Source organism: Cyrtonyx montezumae, unplaced genomic scaffold (assembly GCF_038088225.1).
Source record: "Cyrtonyx montezumae isolate F1298 unplaced genomic scaffold, pur_monq_1.0 scaffold_8, whole genome shotgun sequence".
NCBI classification, from domain to species: Eukaryota; Metazoa; Chordata; class Aves; order Galliformes; family Odontophoridae; genus Cyrtonyx; species Cyrtonyx montezumae.
Genome location: NW_027072089.1, coordinates 30,706,535 through 30,729,947, shown reverse-complemented (window position 1 = coordinate 30,729,947; position 23,413 = coordinate 30,706,535). Strand labels below are relative to the sequence as shown.

At 40.5% G+C, this 23,413-nt stretch overlaps 1 protein-coding gene across 1 annotated transcript in view; it reads right to left on the bottom strand.

The window, feature by feature from the left end:
* The window catches only part of NCOA2 (nuclear receptor coactivator 2), a 184,002-nt gene that overhangs the window by 100,334 nt on the left and 60,255 nt on the right, over window positions 1–23,413 (bottom strand). The window contains exon 3 of the mRNA XM_065752777.1: window positions 15,911–16,105. The gene's annotated coding sequence lies outside the window, so the exon portion shown is untranslated. The remainder of the gene's footprint in view (window positions 1–15,910; window positions 16,106–23,413) is intronic.

Here is a 23,413-nt window from a genome sequence, read left to right as displayed (position 1 = left end):
AAACATGACTCCATAAAAGCACACCAAAGCTAGATTCAACTAACACAACACTGGAATGCTCCCTCACCAAAAAACAACAACAAAAAAAGTTTTTAAAAAGGGAGAAAAAGAAGAAAAAAAAAAAGAAAAAAAAAGGGAAGGAAGAAAGCAAATCTCAAACCACACACACTGCATCCTCTGCATGTGCTAAAATGAGGTAAACCCAAAACGTGGTGATTGCAAACCAAAGTATCGTTTTGAATCAAAAAGTTCCTGTCGGTGCTATAGGAACAAAATGAACTTAAAAGATATACTCTATGCATTAAGAGAGGACAAGATTTGCCAGCATTTTCCCTGGGATTAATTAAAAGGAAATCATTGTAAATCTCTCTTTTTTTTCCTAGCCTCTCCCAGCTGAACTTGGGTATCAAAACGCAAAGTGGTCACGGAGGTAGCTGCTGTTTTCTGACCAAGTCATCCACAACAAAGCAATCTGATGATGGTTTAGAGAATTTTTTAAGCTTTCACAACAGAGTTGTTCTGAAGACTGAGTAATATATGTTCCTCTGTGCAAACGGAGTCCTGCAGACAGTAAAATGGAACATGTATATGTCATCAAAAATTCCTGTGTAGGTTTTTACGAGAAGCTGTTAAAAGTCTTGGTATTTACACCTGGCTGCAAAAAATAGCCAAACGTACTGAACAGGTGAGTACTGCCACTCAGCAGGGTTCGGTCTTTGATTCCCATACAGCCAAGGTGTAAGCAGGGATATCAGCATCAAGGACAGAGCTGCATGCAGCCCCTGCGCAAGAGCAGCTGCCCGTGCTGCGCCAGGCATGTTTCACCACAATTCTTCCCATATCTCTCCGTATGTAAGCTCCTTACCTTTTTTTCCGCCCCTCACTACTACTTTCACCACCTGTGCTTAAGTAGATACTATGTAAATTATTATAATCTTATTAGCTTTAAGTGGTCACGTCTGCAAACATGGGCACTGTCTCTGCTTTCGCCAATCAGCTTTCACTAATCTGCACGCTAATATTGCTCTGGCTGTGCTCGGATTGACTGTCACGAGGTCAAAACAGTCACCTGAGCTGATACAGACCCCAAAAAGCACAGTCTTCTGCTGAAGACTAGCATCAAGCTAATTCCCACTTTCACATGAAACGAGGGTCAAAGTATCCCTTTTTCATTTCAGAGAAGTTTGCTGCATCACATGTTGTCTGAAGCTGGTGCCCACTCCAACTTGCATGGGCAGCTGAGAAATCTCTCATCAGATCCCTCACCTCAGGACAAGTATCTTCTGCATTCCTACCCAGTTTACAAATGAAGAGAGCCAAACTCAGCAGCTTCACTCTTTTAGCGAGTGTTTCACCTTAATTGAGGTGCTTTCTGTGAAGAGCTTTAACTCTACACCTTGTCTATTTACTATCTATTCCCTAGTAAATTAAATCTATCAGGAATAAAAGTTCTTTAGATTTAAATGGCAAATTACTACTTCTGTTGTGAAGTTCCACAGCCAACATTTAGCTCAGCGTGCAGTAGACAAATAACATCTATATGCTAATTTATTGGTAATGATTTTCCAATGGTTTAATGATAGTTTTAAACCTTTCAATATCTAGAATATTCCTGTGACAATGATTCACTTGTAGTGACCTAAATATGACTGACACAGCGGTTATGGTGCCCTTTTGCAACACAGCTTTGGCACCTGAATTAGACTAGGAAAGCAGTGACCCAGTTAAGTTATGCTTCCACTCAGGACAATAAGGAAAGAATTCCACCAGGCCAGGAAAGTTATCTTTTGGGAGCAGAATAGGAGGAAAGTTAAGAGGCAAGCACACAATGTGTTATTGTACCTGTATGCAAGGTATTAGCTATTGTCTGTTGCTTTTTTAGAGTGAGAATAAAGGAAAACTAAATTAGGTATTTAGATAACTCTGAAAGGAAACTATGCTAACATGGCACACAGGAGTTTCACCTACTTACCAAAGAGCAGATAAGAACTTTTTGTTCAATTTATAATGGAATCCTTCCTAGGCAGTTTTAAATGATAGTCGAAGTGTCATTTTAACTATTTTATTTCCGGAAATTATTGTAGAAAAAAAAAATAGGAGAAAAATGCAGGTGCTATCAAGTATGTATAACTTGTTAAAAGTTCAATATATCCCTCAGAATAATCAACATTTTCTATTTTATAAAAGTATACAGTGTATTTATTAAGTAGATATAATTGCTAAAGATGTTTAAGTTCCTGCAATATGTAACCAGTTAGTCTATTTTTTCATAAAGCAGTTATGTGTGTATGAGTCTTTCATTTTAATCAGTGAAACTATGGGAATAATCCCATAATATTTCTATAATAACATTTTGAGACCTTTTTATTTTAGGACCTTTCTTTTTGTAGTTCTAAAAGATCATGAAAGAACATAAGTCGATAAAATAACTTCCCTTCTCAAGTATGAAATCCATCTCTTAATTATTTTTCCCTTACACACCATACATTAAAGAACATTCTTTCCCCACCAAGGTGTTTTTCTGTTTTACAATCCCAAAGTAGAACAAATTCAGACCATCTACTTGAAGTTGGTGCTTGCAAGGTAGAAATGTGGCAACAACAGTTGCTATTTTCCAGTGGAATGGCTGCCACACAAACAGCAAATCCATGCAAGTCATGGCCACAACAGAGACAAGCCCTCAACACTGAAGAATTATGCTCCTACCTTGAAGATCAAGATTACTCAGTCGGGCTTTAATGAGGTCTGTTGGGTCACTCTGCCAACCCACGAGTTCCTACCGAGGCAGGCTCTTTGCCACCAGATTTCTGCTCATGAGTACAAGAGAAGAATGGATGGGTGGTATTTTTAAACAACAAGTTTGTTTCAGTGTTTGTTTGTCTGTTATTGAAGGGAGAGTTAAAAATCAGTAGAAGGAATTAGTTGACAATAAGGTACGTCGCTTGGCATTCCAGACGAGTAGTTTTCATTTAACTGTATTTTAACAAACTGGAAAGTTTCAAAATCTTGTGTGACCAAATCAATCAAACTCAATGTGGTAACAGTCACTGAGCCATTTAACTGCCTTAAAGCTTTCAGCAGCAGATCTTTGCTGCAGGTACAGGCATGGCTAAAGTGAATACGTTTGTCTCCAAAAACAAATGGAATTAAACCCAGCAGTCAATGCAGAATGCAAGCTTCAACATGAAAAAAAATAAATAAATAAAAAGGAGAGGAAAAAACACCTTTATTTTATCGGTATTTGAAAATCCTTCCTTCCTTCAAAACAACATTTTTCATTATCTTATTTATCTTACTACCATATGCTTGCAATTTCCACTCTCTGTAAAAGTCATCCTGGAAAACCAAAGGCAAATTTTTGTGAACCACAGTTATTTTATTATAACTCCTTCTATGGAATGCCCTGAAAACTTGCTGTGCTCCCGCTGCACCCCTCCACATCTGGCACATGCATTGGACTGTAAACCAGCGGGCATTGCAAAGAGATGAGGAGAGATAGTGAGTGCATCACAAACACAAGGCAGCAAACCTTCTGTAACATAGACTTGTTTTTTCTGACCGCCAGCGCGTCGAAGCCTGACAACCAAAAGCAAACATGGGAGAAGTGCACACACAGGCTAAGATCCTTCACTTCAGTCAGTTCCCTGATAGGCCCCAGGTCATATGAAATATGCTCAGAAGCCTTCACAACCATTGCTCTGCCAGCAGTGCAACCTGCCTTCTGACTGTTGTCAAAGTTCACAGGAAATCAGCCTCTCGTTCACAAGACTCTTTCACTTGATGCCATTGTGATTTCATAGGTACAAATGAAACCAAAACCCAGCCAAACGGTCTCAATGTCATACTATTTTTTGTCAGGCTAATAAATGCAGTTTATCCATTGATCTTGCTGTTCAAAACTCAACTGGAAAAATGCATGCAGTGAAAAGAACCCAACAACCAAATGGGATTATCGGTAGTGCCATTTCCCAGGTCTCTCTGAAGTCACACTTCCTCATCCCTTCAGCCCCACAGCAGCAACAGGACACATAAAACCTTCATCACGTCTTTAAGGCTCAGCAATAAATACCCTGCAGCCTGAATTATCAAAATTATTCAGAACGGTCAAATGATTTTTTTGTTCAAAACCAACTTGGCACGCTGCTCAGGAAACCATTAAGGCAAACAAGAACGACAGAAGTTGAATTCTTTTTGCTAAGCTAATTGGTGGCTGTACCAAAACGAAACATGCAACTGCATATGCAAAACTTTCAAAGACACACTGTATTACAGTTACAAAGCGACTTCCCCTCCGTGCCCGCTGTAATATGATCGTAATTGCTGTGAAAGGGCGAGAGACCGACTATATGTTAAATCCTGCCATCTGTAGGTGCTTTACACAGTTCCATTTGCTGCTGCTGGGTCAAAAGTTTACTGTATTTTCACTTGTTCATAACCAATCACAGCAGACTTTGCTACGTGCAATCTTTGACCTGCTCTCAAAGCAATTTTTGTATTATACAGTCATATGATTACTCTGAAGAAAAAAACTACCCACACGTTTTATTAAGAATACATTTCTTGTTGGTTAACTCAATAATTATTATTTCCATATTCAGTAAGTGTACTGGAGAGATATTGTTCTTCCCAGTGAACTCCCCTGGAGCCCAGCAACCACACCGAATCCTCTCTGTAAAGTGCTCCAGCAGTTCTGGCCGCGTGCAGTTGGAAACACATGCAGAACGTGGCTGGAAGAAGCCCACTGTACCTGCAGCTTGGAAGGGAGGGGAGCAACCGCTCCGTATGTCCTGAGAGGGGGAGGAGAAGCACTGTAGGCATTTCAACTGAGTTTTTGTTTTCATTGTGAAAGTGTCTTTGAAAATTAGGATTTTCACATGAATACCTCTACATATTTAACGTAAACCTTGAGTACGCAACAGGAGATTGCAGTGAGACATTTATGCTGCTGATATTATTACTATTATTCAAATATTTACACAGCAAGCAGTCCCACGAGCAACAGAATTAATGAAGCCTCATCTCCCACAGATTTGCATCTCCTGGTTGCTTGACTTCTGTGTCTAGAAAAGTGAAAGCTTTGAAGGAAACTTTTCCCACAGCTGGACCGTTTGTGAAAAGCCTATCTTTTCCCATTGCTAGGATTCACACGCAGCTAATAAGATTTAAGATTATTTCATGCTGCAACCTTTGCCTTTGTCAGGACACGTCTAGGTGCTCCCACCTATACCTGTTTTCACAAAATGTGTGGGCTCTGACTTCAGAGATCTCTGCTTTGCCAAAAGAGGTGATTGAAATCCCCAACAGGTGAAGAAGCCACCGAAGGGAGGAGCAGCAGATCTGGTGGTTGGTGGCACTGCCTGTGGCAGGGGGTTGGAACTTGCTGACCCTTGGGGTCACCTCCAACCCAAACCTTTCTATGTTTCTATGATTCTATGAAGGGAGATGAAGGAACAGTGTGTGTGTGTGTGTGTGTACACAAGTGCGTGGTGACCTCATGAGCTTTCATTCCACAGGAAAGAAGGCTAAAAGTAAATGAGAATATCTGACCTTATAATTTCTTAGCTAATTTAGATGGTCCAAAGTAGACAGATGGTTATACTAAAAGATTGTCTGACAGAAGTATCATAAGATTTAAATTTACCTATGGTGGATTTTGCTAGGCAGATTTCAAACAAAAGCAGGCAGACTCCGCAGGTTTTCTAACAGAAGTTATACTGAAAGAGACATATTTTCAAGGACATGTATTTTACTGTAGTCTGTGAATTGTGATAGATTTGTGATCCTTTACTCCTTTTTTTTTTTTAATTTAGTATTTATGCACGTGTGCTCTATCTCCAAGGACAAACTAAAGACGACACTCATGAATAGCTGCATAGCTGCGTCTCATGTCTGATTCTTACATGCTAAACCCTTTGCAAATGTGCCAGAGAACAAAAGCAAGCCCATGCCACTGAAAATATCAGTCAAGTAACATGTACGAGAGAATAATCAAATGAATAACATTAAATCACTTCTAAGCAGTTTATAACCTAAAATGTATTCATATTCAAAATTAAAATTATGCAGTCACAATCATTCACATAAAAACAAAGAAATTGAAAAAAAAAAAAAAGAAGAATAAAAATTACCCCAAGTTCATAAGCCAAAATCAGTCTGAAACAGCCCTTTATCATCATACCTCTTGCATTACAAAGACCACAGGATTTTACTTAGCAGCTGCTAAACAAAGACTGATGCTCTGGCATCCATCAGCTATGCTTATTGTATTTGTGCTTTGTTACCAACAATCCACCCAATTCAGAAATTAGCACATCTGTAGATAATACTGTCAAAACCAAAACAGAAAATATGTACTACTAAATCATTATCTGCACTTAGAGGTATTTCCACGGCTCTATCTGAATATGTTATCAGAAAAAAAAGCTGATCCATTCTCGATCATTCCCACCTAAAATAACAGACTTCTAGACGAGATGGACCTTGGATCTATTTATGTACCTAATGCTTGAATAAATCCTCCATGTGCTTGGAAAATGCTGATTGTTTCCTACATTTTTTGTGCCCCTATTAACAACAGTGACAGAAGATTAATTTAAAACATTGCAGAAACAAACAGAATTTTGAAGTTTCACTGCTTCTCCTGAACTCTGTAATTTTTCTTTCTGGAAAATAAAAGTCAGTCTGAAATAGAAACCAGATTTGGAAGAAAAATTGAAAGATTTTATGACCAAAAGTTGAGAGAAGCCCTGAAACCACCGTTTTAATTATTGAAGATAAGAACTGGAACATTATAGTAACAAGTGTTCAGAAATCTTCTAAATGAGACTATTGCTCAGTAGAAATCCCATAAGAACAAAAACACACAGAATTTTAGTCCAGGTGGTAATACCTACTTAAAGAGCACATTACTTCCAATATTTCTACAGCTCAAAAAGCAATATTAGAAAGTTTGCAGCTACAGAGCACAAATTGATAGTACCATTTATATTACTGGGGCAATTTGGAGAGTCCAACACTGGTTGGAGGAGCCTGGTTAGCTGACTTGCAAGGGCCCCATTCGTGACCAGGAGAAACAATCTATCCCTAGGAAGCAGAGCTTCCAGGCCAGAAATCATCGGGCAGCCTGATGAGGCTCAGTGGGATTTACAAGTAGCTGGATTTCATGTAGGTGCACATGTAGCTGGACTGACTGGGGCGAAGTGAGATGCAAGAGAATTGGTGCTTTCACACAGTTTAATGAAAGAACAAATATTCTGCAAAAAATTACTAGAGGTCAGGACTAATTGCAATGACTCTCCACCACAGTGCATTATTTTTCTGTGTCTGAATTACATACTGCAGATGATTTAAATACATGAGCATAAACAGAACTTTTTCTACCATCAGCTGAAAGTAACATAGTGAGTTGAGATCTTAAAACTAAAATCTTAAAGCCTTTTCTTGTACATGATTTTCATATTATTTCACTTTCACTTGAATCTTCTTGTTACCACTACAGCTTAATGGTTCCATTAATGCTCAGTGGTGAAAATTTGTAAAATGGTCATATGAAAAAATGCAGAAATCAAAGAAAATGTAAATAGTATAAAAAATTGAAATCTTTATTTAGTATTTAACCTTACGATAATAAAAATACACAACTGAGCATGGAGATAATTGCTTTGGACAACCTGCATCTATTAAATAAATATTCAGTGCTCTCATGTAATGGGAATGTGTATTATCTCAGGATAATAAAATCTTTATAGACTATCACAGCATACCAATGACAAGTACATATACATGTACTGTGGTTTTGGTTTTTTTACTCCAGCTTCTTATGCTCTTTTCACAGTTAATAGATAGTCTCAAATCAATGTTTAAGTTCTCCTAAAATGCAATATAGAACTATAATATAAGCTATAATAATACTATATCTCCTCAGAAAGTACTGTTTGACTTCTCAAATAGCATTTAGAAGTTTGAAACTGAATTATGTCATATGCAAATTTTATGCTTTTTATATGCCATGGTAGCTTGTAATTGATAAAGAAATTTTTAATGAACAGTATTGAAGGATGTGGTTTTCAATTAAAAGAGGTCACTTATTACAAGGTCTTTGCCTTTATATTTTGGTGGTTGGTTACAGATTCCCCCCATCACCTGATTCTCATAGACATCACCTCTGAGTCCTCATGGTAGTCGCTGACCTGAGGAGACTCTACATGCCACAAGGAGTTATCCCAGATATATTGCCAAGATGCCAGTGAAGACGTAAGACTGGACCACAAAAGGTTGGACGCTCTTCTGTCGGGCTCCATCCACTGCCCCAGAGGCTGTCCTCTAGACTGGAAAGGGGCAAGCCCTGAATAACATCCAGGTGCTGGGTTGCATCTGCTGCTTCAGAACTCCCCACCTCCTTTGGCAAAAAGCAGAGACACACATGTCCTGCAGGCTGGTCTTGGCCCACAGACCACTGCTGGGACCATGCTAGTGCACAAGTAAGAGCAATCTATTCATTGCATCGAACTGAATGGTCCTACCATTCTTTTCAACAACACAGCCCCTTCCAGTCACTTAAGTCAATGAGAAAGCACCGCACAATGTGAGCATGATTCAACACCTGAGCTTGGATTAGGAAGTCAGTCATGAAGAAAACTACAGCCACGTCACGCTAAGCAAAGAAACACGTGAGTAACTCTGGCAAGTGCCTAAGATAAGGCTCTTCTGAATGACTGATGATAATGTTACAGTTATGTTATAATTAATTATTACCTACACTCAGAACACAGTACGGGAAGCTCAAATGTAAGCTATGCCAACACTTTCCTTCAGAGTGGGAGCTGCATGCTCTCTTAAAACATTGGAAGACAAGAACAGGAAGGAACTTTTTTTGCACAACCAAATATAACTCTTACTGTGTCTTAAAGTTTTAGAATGAAAGAAACACCTCAAACAACCACAGTATTTCACAAGTCTTAAAGCACTTCTCACTTTCTTTAGTCTTCTCTTGTCTTCCCTGTTAAAATACAGATGACAATTCTGGGAAGCTGCAAGCACAACTGTCCTGATTTCTGTTCCCTTCAGAGTTGCTGTTAGTTGTAAACTGGTTTTCATGCAGAGTCTGTTAAGCCCTCAGGTTGGATGTTAGGAGAAATTTACTCTCTATAAGGGTGATCAGGCACTGGAACAGTCTGCCCAGAGAGGTGGTGGAGTTGCCGCCCCTGGAAGCATTCAAGAAACGTACATATATTGTACTAAAGGCCATGGTTTAGTAGGGAAATACTGATGGTTGGATTGGGTGATCTTGGGGGCCTTTTCCAACCTTGGTGATTCTATGATTCTAACATTTCTTTTGCTCTTGAAATTCAACTCAGAGAGAGGAATCAAGGTTCTGGATATCCATGTAGCTCTCCCGGTTGTTCCAGCGACAACAAAATGGGTTAGCCAGCTCAGGTACCAACCTCAGGCAGCACAGTACAAAGTAGTCCTTTTAGGGAATATTTCTTGCATTAAGAAAAAAAAAATTGTCATCATAAATGCATAATACTCCACAAGACCTTGAGTAAGCACTGTCCACTATTTATCTGATAGTGGAAGAGGAAAGCTAGGAAAAAGAAGCAAAACTGTACTTTGCCATCATATTATGTGTAGGACAGAGTAATGTTTGTTGAGCTCAGCCTGAAGGTTCTTACAGGGCTTTGCAAAATGTCATGCAGCCTCTCACATGACAAAAAGCCTCTCCAAGGCTGTCAGAACAAGAAAAGCTCCACTGGTGATTCTGGTTATGTGGCAAGTGCTTTCATCTCCACAACTGAGAAGGGCTTTCCCAGACCCCCTCCTGGGAGAGCTGCCTGTCCATGGACAAGCTCCTCTCTGACTCTTCCCGGCAAGCAGAGAGAGCAGGGAATATTTAGGAGGAATTTGCTGCTCAAGTGCCTGACAGCAGCAGAGGCAGAGAAGCAATGACAGGTTTTTTCTAGCTGAGAAGCTGGAGCTCTCCTCAAAGACCCCATACAGCCTAAAACATATTTGAAATGGCCTGTGAGTATGGGAGGAAAAAAAAGAACTTTCTCATCCTTCTGTAATCACTGTGCTTTTCTGCCATACCGAGCGCACGAGTAGAGACAGAGGCAGGATAGGTGAATTAACTCAGAAAAAAAGCTGTCCAAAAATGCTGAGCAATCAGTCCTCAAAAAATTAATGATAAAAGACCTTGAATAAAGCCAATTTGTAATGGAATGTAAGAAGGGAAGTCCCTGAAGAGAGAAGCTGTCTACCAGCTCTGCGGCAGGTTCTGCTGCCCCGCGCAGTTTATGGTGGCTGGCAGCCAGCTTGGCGAGGCTCCCCTGGACGCAGGGCCTGGACGCAGGCCAGGCTGGGCACCACTGCCAAGCGCAGGGTGAGCGAAGATCCTCTCTGTGAATTTGGTTATGAGAGAGAATATCGGGCTTTCCAAATGCGCCTCAGAGAGTCGAGTTCCCTGTTTAAAGAGGGATGGAACACGTGAAATAGAATACTTTACTCTGTTAGAGAAAACGAGCCACAGATTGTTAATTATATGGCTATTTGCACTTTGACTGGAAGAGGAAGTAAGCTGGTTATAACTACTTTGGGCTTTACTCCTGCAACTGCATTGAAACCACATTTATGACAGACGAAACTATGCAATTTATATAATGTGTGCACTTCCTGTTTTTGAAGCGAGTACTCCACTACCATCATTTAGTTCACGTTAACTTTTCTGGAACTGGAATGTATTAAACGAGCTCAGTTTTGAAGACTGGACTTAAGATCTTATTTTACTATTTTTAAATGAGTAGATAAAATGCATATATTAAACTACTGCTGTCAAGCATCTCCATTTCTAGGGCCTAATAATATTCCACAGGCGTCAGGAAGCACATATGCTGTACATGTGTGAGCCCCAAACACCCAGCTGTCACCAGGGCGTGCACAGGGCTCGCTGACGGTCACTGCATGTCCCACCGAGCAGGCAGCCTGCACTCCAGCTACACACACCCGCAGGTCCATCTTTTTCCACTCAATATGCAGTATATTTCAAGCAATTTCTAACAGCAGCCTTGTTATTCTGAACGGTGCACTATTAATTCTTAACTGTGGCATGCATATGTTCAATTTTATAGGCACTGAGCATGTAGAGTAACACAGTGCTCTCGGCATAAATAATAATAAAAAGATCATTATTTGACCAGAAGATAATTTTGAAAATACCATTTAATAACCCTAATAAGCAGCAGGATGTTTCCTGAGTCTTTTCTCTTACTTTGCTAATTTAATTGGATCTCTCAAATCAAACTTCTGAAAGGAGTACAATTACGTAAATCAGCCCTCTGCTTTTCCATTGACAGTTACTTTCCTAACAGATTACAGCAGGAAAGCATCTATAGACTGATCAATTAAATATCAAATGCATATTTCCAGTAAGTTCTGATGACAAGATATGATGATAATTCTTTCTTACAACAAACATATTGTTCCAGCTTTGTTTCCTGACATACAGCTTGAGATTCAAGTACCCTCTATGAAAATATTTACAGTCTGGACCTTCGAAATACTTATCACAGAGAAGAGTCAGGACTTCCACTACCTGCTCTCCAAGACACAGCCTCTTACATCTGGTCATTGGATCCAACCCTGTAACTGTAAAAAGTGCCAGGATTGCAGTACTAATAGAGAGAGAACTCTTACAGACCTCTTAATCTCAGACTGGGAGAAGATTAAATGAAGGTTCAATTAAGAAGTCCTTATACAAAAAAAAAAAAAAAAACAATCAAAAAAAAACCCAACTCCTCAAAAGAAATGAATACTAAAGAAACTCTAGAGGTAAAACCTCAAATGCCATTACGCCTGATATAACAAATTCTCTTAACTTTCCAAGTAAAAAAGTGTAACTTGTACACCTGCTCTCAAAGACTTCCCTTGGTCCCCTTCTTCCTGCCCCAAGCACTGACATGGCTCCAGAGCAGTCACCATCTCTTCTTCCAAACCATCCTCAGCACAGACTCTGGTCCAGCTGCACAGTCCAGGAGCTGAAGAGCCAACCACTTGGTCCCACCCAACATGTGGCAGCTGGCACAAGGGATGCAGGGCTACAACCTCACCGCTGCCTGGCTGTCTTTGGGAAGTTACAAGATGAGGTTAGCGACAATGACACCTTCTAAATAGGGAGGACACAGAGAAATCCAGTTCTTGAGGTGCAGTTAAGGTTGAGGATGCACTGTTACCTTAAGAGCCTTGCCAAACTACAAACTCTATATCTCAACTATTTTCTTTTAATTTATTTTTTTTTTATTTTGGACTGAAGCCTACTGATTCTGCATGGAAGCATTCATGTCCATAGCCCCGCAACCTTATCCCCCCCAAAAGTACTGCAAACATTTCCAACATGAAAAAAATAATAAAAAGGGACTCAATGAAGGCAGCTCAGATTAGCTAAATGATATATCACAGTGGAACAATTCTGCTGTTAAAGATTATGCAGATGTTAAGATGGAGGCAAAGAAAGACTTCCTTTAGCTACAGCACAGCTGTTACATACAACTTCAAAAAGACTTGGCACAGGACTTCAGCCACAAAACTTCCCCCTCGCTTCATTTCATGTCATCTGAGACTACAGGGAGCTGCACCAAGGACAAAGCTAAGACGAGGGGAGTGTGGAACATCTTATCAGAAGGGCAGCTCGTTGCACTGCCAGTGCACCCCCACAAAACTCACCTATATGTCTTTATTCCTTTAAAATGAAGCAATTTCTTGTGGGAAAAAAAAAAAAACAAAACAAACAGATAGGGCACACTGCTGTCCCTCTTATTTGTACCTGCATTATCTTTTACTTTAAACACAACAGCTGAATTACCACATAATTAACACGTTTTAAAGCTTCAAAAATAGCCAAAATAAAAATTACAGGGAAACATCCATTAAGGCAAATTTATAAAGTGTTATCAGCTTCAGTTCACATCCTTTATTATCTGAGCTACTCCAAACAGTAGTCAAGTACCCCAACCAAGAAGCTGACAATAGCACAGCTTACAGTCTCACCAAATGTATACATTTAATGCCAGTCTTATATTATCCACATCACATATGCGCCACAAAAAAACACATGTATTCACTGTCTAAATTTAATTTCCCCATTAAACGATGAATGAAAAATGTGTCAAAACAACACTGCTAGTTTCACAGTACCCAGAAAACACTGGCATTGATTTTGTATATTTAATGGTAAAGCCCGAACAACATAATTCTCATTTGTGGACTAACATTACATTTGTGATTTCCCTTCCATGACTATATTGTAGGAAATATATCTGAGAAACATGAATTACTTTGTGTATATGTGCGTGAGATTAATGCATTTCAGAGGCAGGTGAACAAACTCTTACTAATTCAAATATTTCCTTTTTAATTAATTCACATGGCATCAGTTCTGATTCTTAGGACACTCAGTTTCCACCACATGAAGTCATAAACTGATTTGTCACCTACGACATTCTTCCTAGAATTGTGAAGTCTGAGATGAATCACAGAATTGTAAGAATTGAAGAGACCCCTGGGGTCTCATCAAGTCCAACTCCCTGCTAAAGCAGGTTCCCTACTGCAGGTTATGCAAGAAAGCAACCAGGTGGGTCCTGAATATCACCAGAGGAGGAGTCCACAGCCTCTCCCACATGAAACAACAGCAGCAGGAGCAACTGAAATACTGCTAACATACAAAGTTCCTTCACAAGTGCAACAGAGTAGAAGAAACTACAGAAACAAGGAGAGACAAGCAGAAATGTGGTGAAAAAATGTACAGAAATGTACTGGTTATTTTTAATTGCTCAATTACTTCGTTACTAAGAACTGGACAAAAAGCTGGAAACTGTATAAAGAATATTAGCAATGTTGATTAAAAACAACAGTGAAGAAAACTCATTAAAGGGAAAACTCAAAATACTAAAAGTGTTAACTGTAGTACTGCTATATTCATGAAAACATAACACTTCAAAATTACCTACTTTAATAATAATAATAAAAAAATGAAAGTATATGAGCACTAAACCTCAGACTCTACCAGTTTTATAAAGCACCATCTACTCCTCAGAACCAGTAACAGACTCATGAAACTGAATCAATTTGTTCAACAGATGTTTCAGTTAACCCAAAGGAATTCTACTTTTCTATGGCAAAAAAATAAAGTGCTATGAATAAAACTCCACTCTTATGAGCTGCTTTCGAAAGACATTAGCTCAAAATTAGCTTCCATTTCCATTATTTCTTTCACCTAGCAGGAAAGATTTTCCACGCTGACTTGGATGTGCAGCTGAAATGAAGTAGGCACGCTGATAGCACACAGCTCCCTCCCACCGCTGGCAGCCCTGAGTTTGTATTTTGCTTGGCCCCTGCTCTCCCCACTGAGCAGCTCCGCACAGGGGTGCCAGCGCAGTGCCCCAGAGCTGGTTCTATAACAGGGGCTGTTGCATCAGTCTAATTGCAACACCATTTCCAACGCTCTGGGCAAAGCAAAGGATTTCATTTTTAACTTCTGCTCCGAAGATGCAGGTCGTTTTTGCCCTCCTCTCCCCACTTTTTTTTTTTTTTTTTTGTTAAATATTTGAAACACAAGGATTTGAATAAACACTTGCCCCGCAGGGCCGTAGTCAAACAAAAATACCTCAGGTTTTCTTAGAAAGCAGCACTGAAAACCCTGCTCTGTGCCTGAAGCAGTGCTGCAGCCGCTCACAGAGCCAGATGCAGCGGATCCCCCGTGAGCAGGCTGGAAGGGGAATGTGCATTCTTACTCTGTGTATTTAATGTAATATTTAGCTCCTATTAAAGCTTCAGCTCTTTTACTGCCTCCCTCTTCTGTGACACAGAGTAACAGCTTATCTGGCAAACACACTCGCTATGTTTCTAGGCACCATGCTCTTGGTTAATTCATAAAATCTGATCTAACGTTGGATATTGTGCATTCAGGTTAGCTAAGTTAAAACAATATTTAGCTTAACCATGCCTTGGCCAAAAATTTCCCCACTATCTACTGATTGCAGCGCTATCACAGCCGGCTGTGGACACCACGCTGGGAAAACACTAATCCTGAGACTGAAGAAATGCAGCTGAAATTCTGACCTCAAGCCATCCTGATAGTGAGCATTACAAACACTGGGCACTTTGTATCTGATACAATAACCAGGCGCAAGAGGCATGTGCCGGGGATGAGCGATGAATTTCCTTGTCATTTCAGTTCTGTGCACATACATTATCTGAGTTGACAGCATCAAAAAATGCCCTGCTTCCTGCACCCCAAATCAGATTGTGCCATACGGACATCTACGCTGAAATCAACGTATGGAAGCAGGCACTCGTGGGAGGAAATGCCTGAAGTTTCAGAGCAATCTCCACTCTGCCCTCGCTTGTACAGCTCAGGGCACCTCCTCTCCTCTCTAGCACACAGAACCGAAGTGGGGAGCTGCTTTCCTCCTGGTATTTGCCATACAGCCTGATTCCTTCCTTACTGCATGCTATTCAAACCTTTTTTTGGAAGAAGGAACAAATCATTTCTTTGTGAATTCAATGATGCAGCCCAGCTCAACAAACAGAAGGGTTACTCCCACTGTTACTCTCAAGTTAGAATAACTCTGTTATTCCTAACTTCCTAACCAAAGCAAAGCCAGCTTTAAGGTCAAAACGATTCCCCAGTTCTGAACACAACTTTGTCTGCAGTTTGGCACAACTCAGACCTCATTTCTTCACAGTGCTTAGCATTACAGCAAGCTTTATATAGCACTTTCAAACCTCGGCCCCCGCTGCCTCGCTTGCAGTTATCAGTGCTCAGCACTTTCCCAAATCAGATACAAAGATCTCAAGTCGTGCACAGGAAGGCAAGGCGCACAAAGACCAGAAGAAAAGCCCGGGTCAGCTAACTCACCTAGCATCACACAGGAACTCTGTAGCACGGCCAGGAAGAAAGTCCCAATCCCCAGGGCAGCACGTAGCCACGCAGAGCATCCGTACGGCTCCTGCTGTCAGCAAGGCTGGGCCACCACGGTGAACAGCCTTCGCCCCGCGGGCACCAGGCTCATCCCCAGAGCAGGTCCATCCTGTGTGCAGCGAAGCAGGGGTCCTGTGGAACAACAGCATGTAAGCACATGGGCAAACACCGCTCCACAATAACAGAAGGGAGATTTGAAAGTCAAACTTGGGTTTGTCATTTTCTGACTTGAGCACTCCTGTCCTGCAGAGAAGTTTGCATTACCGCTTCCAGAAGAATTAAACTAAGGTACTGAAATAGGCAGTGCGGTGGTGTCACACCAATACCTACACAAATTCACATCTTCTGGCTGTTGCAGAAAAGGAGTAAATAAGCAACTGACTGCAAAAGCAAAGCAATCTTCTTCAGTGGACTAGCAATAGGTGGTGGTCAACATATAATCAAGGAGCTCCTTCTGAAAGCAGACATATTTCCTTATACTGAAAGATCTTTACAAAAAAGGCATTTCCAGAACTCCTCTGCCTGTTTTCCTGAGGTCCATGTTGACTGAAGCCTTGGTCCTTCTTCCCCCCTGCTTTCAGGGCCCAGGTCTCTCCAAACCCCAACTCCTTATTGCTTTTCAGCTCTCCTTGCTCAGCCATGTCCCTTGCTGACTGGAATTGCCACTTTCCCCTTGCCTCCCCTGCTTTGTCCTTCCTGCATACCTTGACACTCCCATCAACTCTTCCCCTCCTTCAAATCCATTGCTCATTACTTGATCTGATCTCTCTCTGCCTCCAGGATTCAGTTTCTCAGTCCCATGCTCATCAATTCTCACAACCCTGCTTCTTAGCTACTTACTATGTCCCACTCCCCTTCAGCAGTCTCTTTCAGCCTAGATTTATCCCTTTTCACAGAATCATAGAATGGATTAGGTTAGAAGGGATCTCAAAGGCCATCTGTCTCCAACCTCCCGCTGTGGGCAGGGCTGCCACCCACCAACCCATCCAACCTGGCCTTGAGTGCCTCCAGGGACGGGGCACCCACAGCTTCTCTGGGCAGCCTGTACCACTGGCTCACCGCCCACTGAATAAAGAATTTCTTCCTAACATCTAACCTAAATCTCCCCTTTTAGTTTAAAGCCATTTCCCCTTCTCCTTTCACTAGCAGGTCATGTAAAAAGTCGGTCCTCCTCCTTGCTTTCTCCCCAGCTCTGCTGCATAAAAACAATATGGAGAACAACAGTGGCAGAGAAGGGACGCCCAATGGGAAGAAGTGTGGGGAAAGAGGAAGGCAGGGCCCTTACACCCAGATCTGTCTCCCCTGCTCACAGCGGAGGTGGGACCAGACCACAGCTCTGCTCCTGATCTTGAGCACCAGGGCACCAGGCACAGGTCGCTTGCCCTCATCTCAATTTTATCAGCCTCCTACTTACTGGATGACTATTTCTTTCTTCCAGTCAAGAGCAGTTTCACTTCCAAAGCTGTCTTAGCAGGAATCACTGAGAATAAGAAACGCAGGATTTTCTGCTCTCAGTTACAATGGCCAACCCCATCCATTACCTCCTGCTGAAACACCTGCCCAGGTATTTTTCAGCTGGTTTTAGGGACAGCACATGCAATCAGCACACATTTTCTCAACAAGATGGAAAATGCTACCAATTGCAGCCATGCAGCTCTAACGTGCTCAGGACTGCATGCGAGAGCTGTGATTTCTTTAAGAACATACAGTTTGGTTAGATCTGGGATTCTCACACTGCTGACAAAGGCAAAGCTGTGACTCATAAGCCACTCTTCTTCCCTCAAAGCTTATCACTAGCACTTTCTGCACTGCCATTTCAAGTTTCTGCTTCAAGGGGAGAGGCACGAGCATTTGCAAAGACAAAAAAAAAATCTTAAAAAAGAATGACATGAGAAATAACTGTTGTTTTTTTTTTCCACAGATGGTTATAAATAGCCAAATGATTTTTGTAGGAAAAAAAAAGAAGGTATGTTACAGGCAGCTATTCAGCTTCAAATTTTCCAGCCCCAAAGATGGATTTTATGCAAAATTATAAAGGAAAGAAATACATAAAATTAAAAGTAAATAATCAATCCAGCCTCCTATCCAGGAAAACATCAGGCAGCTTTCTTTATTACAACTCCTGGCGCTTTCCTACCAGCCCTTAGCAGTGTAAGCCGTCCAACTCACTAACACAAGAACAGCACAGATACTGAGATCTGAGATCAAGTGGTCAAGCTGCAAACGAGCTGCTGAGCTAGGGCAGCGGCTGGGAGCACGCCAGGCCAGCCTGCCTCCAATCCAGCACCACTGCTGTGCCATGCCTCCGGGCACTGCTCGTGCCACAAGTGCCCGGGTGGTCCCAGTGCACGGCTGCACAGCTGCAGCTGTGCCCCGAATACTTCTGGGCCATTCGGAGCTGAAGTAAAGTGGGTGAGTTGGATTCGTGCTGAAGGTCACACCGAGCTTACAAAGATAATTTAAACAAACCCATTTACTCCCTGTTTGCTCTAAATCTGAGTAGGCAAATATAATAGTAAACAAGACAACATTTTCTCCATAGTTCTTGTAAATACTTCTGCACGCACACCACCCTGAAGAGCAGACCCAGAGAAAGTGTCACGTGTCCACAGCTGCATGCAAATTTTAGCACAGCCTAAACGCGCTACAACAGCAATTTTTCAATATGAAATAATTATTTCCAAGGAACGACCAACGGTTCCTGTGGGACTGTATTTAGAGACATCTGATGTACCGATTTTCAAAAAGCACACACTGCAGCAAAAATATTATATGACCTACACGCACATTCCTGGAATGTTCATTTTCATGAAAATAAACTGAGAAACTTAAGTAATCTTATCGTATCTTGAATTCAATTTAAGCAGTGAAACTGGCTGTCAAACATCTACAAAAGCTAGGTTTTCCCTTACAGAACAAAATAAATATCTGATTGCGTGTTACAGCTAAGAAGAAAAATATTAACTAGGTTGAAGCAAACATCGCTACTTCAATGTGCAGCCTCAGAAACCACACTAATCTTCATCCCAAAAAAGACAACACAATTTTATGCATTGTTTCTTTTGGCACAATATAGTACTGTCTGTCAGCAAAGGGCTTTCTTCAATGAACAAGAATGAAAAGAAAGCATTCCCATTCATATCACAGAATCACTCAGGTTGGAAAAGACCTTACAGATCATCGAGTCCAACCACGACCTAACCATACTAGGTTAGGTATTACCCTGCCCAGCTGATTAGAACTGTCCAGCACTGCTAGTTGTTTCTCAACTGTACACAATCATAGCAGACTTGGGACATACACACCACTATACAGTGTTCCTAAACATTCATCTGATATCCAGCAGACCTCCAAAAATGGTATTTGTTTAACACAAACCACCTTAATTATTTTGCCATTTAAATAAATATTTATGAGCTAAAACACTACATCAAGTAGGAAAGCTTTAATGTAAAACAAATCATAAAACACTGATAATAGAAATGCTTGAAATGGCTCTAGGAGCGCATGGATTTACATAAGATTTTGTGAATGTATAAACACTCAGATAGATATGTGAAGAAAAATGTGAAACTCAGTGCAAAGAACTAACCATCAAAAAGACTGATCTTCCTTAGGACAAGTGTATTCTTGCAAGGACTTTAGCCAGGTGGCTCAATCGCCATGAACATCCTACTCATAAGCAAGGACTCATCCAAGACCATTCATTCATTTTAAGGTAAGTTTATTTTTGTTTCTTTTATTTTCTAGATAGCATTTTTAAACTACAAGTTATTTCCTGTAATACTGTCTGAAAAAATTCCTTGAATCCTTCATCAGTTCACTCTTACTAATATAATTATCACAAAAGCCACACTGCAATGCAAATAGTGTATTTGATATAATCAACTTAATGGAATCATTTGATGAAGGATTCTTCTCCATGTGGCAAAATTAAGTCTATTATTTTGTTTAGGAAAGCTGCTCTTTAAAACATAATTACAGAATGTCAGGGGTTGTAAGGGACTGCAAGAGATGCTTGAATCCAATCCCCCTACTAAAGCAGGCACACCCCTACTATAGGTCTCACAGGTAGGTGCCTGGGTGGGTCTCGTTCATCTCCACAGAAGCTGACTCCACAACCTTTCTAGGCAACCTGTTCCAGTCCTCTGTCACCCGTACTGTGAAGAAGCGCTTCCTTGCATATTATGGAACTTCCTATGCTCAAGTTTTAGGCCTTTACTCCTTGTCCAATTTTTGTACACCACTGAGAAGAGCCTGGCCTCATCCATTTGTCTTCCACCTCCCTTTAGATATTTATAAACATTTATCAGATCTCCACCTCAGTCTGCTTTTCCCCAGGCCGAACAGACCCAGGTTGCTTAGCCTTTCCCCATATGGGAGATGCTCTAGGCCCTTCATCATCTTTGTGACCCTCCACAGGGCTCCTTCTAGGTGAACCCCATCTTTTTTGAACTGGACACAGTATTCTAAACATGGCCTCATCAGGGCAGGGTAGAGGGGAAAGATTGTTTCCTACAAAATTAGAACACTCATTCACCAGAAATCCTCAAATCACATTTTTTCCTTTTAATTTCAAGAAACATTTAGAACAAATTTACAAATGAAAACTGTAATATCGTAAATAAATAATGCAGCAGCACAAAAGCTACTTCATGTATTGATCAACATGTATACTATAGTTTACAATTTTACTTCAGTCTGTTCAAATAGCATGACACAATAAGATCAGTATAAAACATTACGGTTCTTATGCAAATAAACAGACTTCCAAATTAAGTTTGATGCTCTGCAATACATTGCACACAGCTGTTCACAGCTTGTTCTCACACTGAAAAGTAGATTAAAATGGAATAGCAACCTTACACCTGTATTGCATTGATTTTACTGACTTAGCCCATATTAGTTTAAAAAAGAACAAAATGTATCTGAAGAAATGGAAGTCACTAATAGTGACAATAGCACCTACAACCTCCCAGTGATGTGGAGCATTGTCCATAATTTCATGGCACAGTGTCAAGAGAAGATGTGTCCTGACAAATCCCATCTGACATAAGAAGCACCTGCCCCACCAACCCTCTGCTGTTAGCCCTGTCCCATATACCACCAGCATGAGTCTGAGGAAATTTAGCTTCAGTGAAATATTGGGAAACACAGTGTCCCCCGTTGATTTTCCTTTCACCCAGGCGTTCCAGAAATTCAAAAAGACATGGTAAAATGCATACATTATCAAAAGACAAAAAAAAAAATCTCTCCAAACAGCAGAGCGTAAAAAATAAAAAAATCATAAAAAAGAGGAATTCTATTGCACCGAAACAATCATAGGCTTTTTAATGAAACAGTGTTTATTAAACTCTGACACCATATTTGTGCCTAATTTTGGAGACTCTGTGAGAAAGTGGCAGGTTTTACACTATCTTGTTATTCCAGTAACATGCTTAGCCCCAGAAATTTTAAGTGCTGAGCCTGAAAGCCACGATGAGTAGAAGCAGGAAGTATTTTCTAACAAGTACTTTGTGAGCAAACATGGGGGTTTTTGCCTTAAATTCTGTTTAAATGCTGGGCTCCAAACTCTCTGGCTACATTTGCAAAACTTTATATCCTTTTTGGGATCTCTTATTTGAACCCACAAATCCTTCCTTTGGTAAAATACCATGACCATCCCCTTACAAATTGTACTGCATCAAAATGCTACTAATAGGCAGCCACACCAGACTGAGCCAACATTACAGCTGGGTGCTGTTAACAAAATCCTCCCGTCCCTTCCTTGCACTCTTCCTGTCCTACAGTAAAAGCCCATTCACCTTACTGATACGGCATAAAGGTATTCATGCTTTTTGTAGATTAGCAGAGTGAATCAGTTCACCTTTTACAGTGAGATGGGATACAACACAACAACATGGTCAAGCCTCAGAAAACGAGATGGCAATAAGGAAAAGGGGTTTCATTTCTAGAAGCAGCCAACTTTTTTTTCTACCAGATTAGCTCAGTTTATCCTAACATACCAAAACCTCCACCACCTGTTGATGTTTCTCCACTTTGTATAAATTAACACCTGCTAGCTGCCCAAGGCAGTGTGTTCAGGTAGGTATGTGTGCTGCCAGCTGAGTGCACGTTTGACAACCACTGTAAATCCATACCTTTGCATCTGCATATTGTTCTCTGTAGGAGAAACAGGAGATGCAAAGAATCTCCAAATACCCCAGAAGGACAGTTTCCAAACTGTAATGCATGGTCAAAAGACATGGGCTACAGGCTACAGCTAGTCCAACACAACTGTACCAAACATCATAATTATAAAAGTCTATATTTCACTGGGTTATACCAATATCCAGTGAGAAAATTTAGTATTAACAATTTAGTATTTGGGGAACTAGCTAGTGATTGGACTTACTTTGTGTGGGTCCTTCTGCAAAGAAGAAAGAAAGCCCCTGCCCTGTGTGGCCAGAGCATGCCCCATCCTTAACCTGCATCCTCACAGGTGCCTCTCTCATCAGCCAAGGCAGACCCCATGGACACCACATACTGCAAACTATTCAAACTGAGCCATGCAAGAAGCTACAAAAACTTTCTCTGAGCCCTTCAGCTAAGAGGAAAAAACAAAAACAGTAACTAAGCATTCTGGTTCAAATTGAGCTGCCTGGCTTCTATTATTTTTTTGATTTGTTGCCACGAGTTGTTTTCTTTTTTCCCTTTTCTTTAAATGAGCTCAACATCAACTAACTATGGAAACTAGATTTTCTTTGTTTTGTAAAAAAGAATTCTTTATCAAATAATCTTCCCAAATGCAAAATGGTTTCAGTATCTACTGACAGTGACAGTTACACCACAAAAACAAAGAATTATTATATATTAATCACATGAATTTGAGTCAAAATGAATGTATAACATTTAAATAAAAGTTTAAAATGAGATAATTCTACTCAATTTACTACAAAACCAATGTGCTATGCATATGCATATAGAGAAATGCACATGCATGTATACATAAAAATAAAAAAACATAAATATATATACACATATACTTTCTAAAGCAGGTTAAAAAATAATCTGCCAAAGCCCTGTTATTCAGTTCTTCTAAAAATCAAAGCTGCTCCAATTTTATGACTGAATTTTATGACTAATTTTCTCTTTTGGTTCTAAGATCTTTCTCCAGACACCCAAAAGAAATGTGGAAAGTGCTTTTGTTCCTGCTGAACACAAATGGAAGAGGTTGCATCTCTCACAAGACAGACAATACTTGGATTCTTTCAAGTGCTCCTTAAGTGCAGATGGAAGCAAATGGAAAAGCTGCCACAGCCACATCTTGGTGTAGCCCACAGCTTTTGCCAAGTTAATCAGTGCAAAGTTGAGTGCAAAAAAATTCTGACTATTTTTAAATGAAAGGGGTTAACAAGAGCTCCACACTTGGTTATGACACTTGGTCATGCTCACCACACC